Raw genomic sequence first — 2955 nt, 5'->3', positions numbered from 1 at the left:
CTTAAGTAAAGAACTTAATCTTTCTAAGCCTCATTTCCTCAGCTCTAAGAGGGCTTTAATGATATTTTACTCCATGGTTTATTGTGGGGATTAATGGGCCAGCATATGAAAGCGCTTTGTAAACTGAAAGTGCCCCACAGGTTTAAGGTTACAGGACCACTGAAAACATCCACATCAAATTCAGTGTGTCTGGTATGGAATTCATCTAACAGTCATTCAAAAAGCATTTACAAGATGCCTGTGAGCCACGGGGCCAGGGTTGGCTGCTGCATCTCCTCGTAACTACCCCAGTATGTCTCGCACCCTAATGGTCATAAGTTTGTCCAGAGTGCTTCATCTGCCCACCTACGCATTTGCAAAATTCCAGTGTCACTTGAAATCATTGCTTCTTCCTAATTACCAATATCCAGTCAATGTCCTTCTGGCTTTCTGCTGTTTTCTTCCTAAAGTTTCTGAATCTCTTCCACCATTTCCTTTCTCATACCTGTATCTATTTAAGGAAACCAAAAATATAAAACTTAAGCGTTGTGCAATTCTTTTTGAAAATTGTCCCATTGAGTTCAAAATTAAACAAACATAGTTTAAGTATGTATTCTCACCAAAAAGGTGCTAGCAGTTGCAGAGTGACTTACTTCAACATATTTATGGGAAGTAGGCAGAAGAACAAGTGTACAGTGCTTTTATTGTCAAAAGTCTATAGCACAATGAGATAGCTAGGCAATTTATATATATAAATTTGGTCAAGAACTATACCTAGGTAATATCAGGCCTAGGTAATTTCACAGCATGTTCTATCAATTATTTAAGAAAGACAATAAAATGGAATTCATTTACTATAGCGAATGAAATATATAGGATTAAATGTAACAAGAAATGTGCAATATTTACATAATGAAACTTTAAAATACTATTTTTCCTGTCATGGGGCATGGGAACAGAGAGGAAAAAAAAAAAAAGGAATTTCAGTTTTTAAAAATGAAGTTAAGATTACACTGCCATCAAAAGTAGCTCAAACACTTACTGAATGGGTTGATATCCTTTTCTGAAGCCAGATCTTCCCATTCTCCAGGCAATGGCAAGGCATTTTTGGATCTTCATGTGGGAATGTCATCGTAGAGGGCAATGGAAACAATCTCTTCCATGGTCCAGGAAGTTCAAGTCTCTCAACATGGAAAAGCAGCAGTAGAATGGAGAGAGAACCATCTCTTCAGATTCCAAAACAACAAGACCTTTGGAGACGTCAACAAAATACACACACATGAAGCCCTCAGAAAGCTCTGTGTCAGGAAAATTAAAGACACTGGAATTTCTCCAGAACAAACCAATGGATCTATCACAGTGACTAAGGTCAGCAAGGAGACTTCTGACACTCATGCTCTATTTGAATCTCTAGCCAAAGAAAATTTACTTTTAGGGGAAGATGTTGACTTTTTTGACTTGGAAGAAATTTCTTCTCAAACTGATAGTGAAATGGACAAAAGGGACACCTCAAAAGATTGCCTTTCTCTTGACCTAGAAGGGCTAAGGAAGGCTGAGTCATGAAAAATAGTTCTGCAACAGAAATGTAGGTGCAGTCAGCCCTGAAATTTTCAGGAACAGATAGTAATGCTGAACTGAAGAGACTCCTAGATTTAGAAACCTATGAGAAGCAAGATATAATGCTAGACATGGACAAGCAGTCTGGTTCCCCAGAAAGCCACGTAGAAAACACATGGAATGTCTGTGAAGGTCTAGATAAACTTAGATACATTGAATATTACCTTAATAAGAACAAAGAAAGGTCACATTTATCTGAAAAGTTACAGAAAGCAGAATTAAATGATGGCAAAAGTATTGAGCCACTGGGAATACACATCACCCTTAGTAATTCTCTTCCCCAGGTCGGTGATCCCTCAACTGAAGGCAATGAAGAACCAGATAAAACCTGGGTTACTGTCCCTCCCACTGCAACTGACCTCTGGTACAGAAGCAAATAGGAATAAGAGTCTCCAGACAATTCTGCAGAAGCTGCTCTGGACAACAAATGCCAAGGCAGACAAATGGATAATAAGTTTGAAATTCAGTTATGTGTACTAAAGAGAATTCAAGTATCCATTGAAGATACCTTTCTTCAAAAGAAGAGAAAAACAAAACTCCACCCACGTTTCTGTGCATTAAAGTAGGAAAACCAATGAGAAGTTTCTTTGCGACTCACACTGCAGCCATAGTCCAGCCGTGTGGCAAACGAAGAAAACAGCCAGTGTCCTGGTTGGCTGTTCCTCTGGAGAGCCTGTGTTAGCAGCTATCAGATATATAAGAAGAAGACATCCTGCCCCAGAAGAAGTGTGTAGTCTTGGGCTGCTCTGCTCTGGTCAGTGGAATAAGGAGCCACAGAATCAAGCAGCAAAGAATGAGAATTCCTAGAAATAGTGTACCCTGGACTGAGATTCTTCATCCATTTGAAACATAATTTCTTAATTTGAGAAATGGGTCATTGTGTTAAGTGATTGGATCATGCATAAACAAATTGACGCATATATTAATGAATGCATATATCCTGGCATGTACCGGGCTAGTTCTGGATAAGTGACTGGGACTCTACCTTGAGAAGTTTATGAAATCTGATGAAACAGTTTCTAGCACTTTCTAGAGACTTCATATGATTGTATTCCATAGATTTGGATACTGTTCTATGTAAAAAATACAATCATCTTTTCCTTAATACTAAGAGATTATTTCCTTATTTAGAAAGAACCAATAATCCTGTTCAAATTAAAGCTTTTCTTTTTTTCTAATTAAAATTAGCTCAAAAACATAGCACAAAAAAATCACAGATGAATCATTCTTTTGAATATCAATTTAAAATTTCTCAAATAAAATATTAGGAAACAGAATCCAAACTTCAACATGACATTGATACATGATGACCCAGTAGTACTTAAGGTATAATGTCAAGTTGCTTTGGTGTTAGAATAT

The 2955-nt window shown here is 37.4% G+C and overlaps 1 pseudogene; it reads left to right on the top strand.

Annotated features, from left to right (window-relative positions):
• The first annotated feature begins 1072 nt into the window (after window positions 1–1072).
• Window positions 1073–2278, top strand: LOC110585862 (annotated as a pseudogene).
• The last annotated feature ends 677 nt before the right edge of the window (window positions 2279–2955 follow it).

This window comes from Neomonachus schauinslandi, chromosome 3, assembly GCF_002201575.2.
Source record: "Neomonachus schauinslandi chromosome 3, ASM220157v2, whole genome shotgun sequence".
Lineage (NCBI taxonomy): Eukaryota > Metazoa > Chordata > Mammalia > Carnivora > Phocidae > Neomonachus > Neomonachus schauinslandi.
This window is presented reverse-complemented; position numbering and strand designations above follow the sequence as displayed.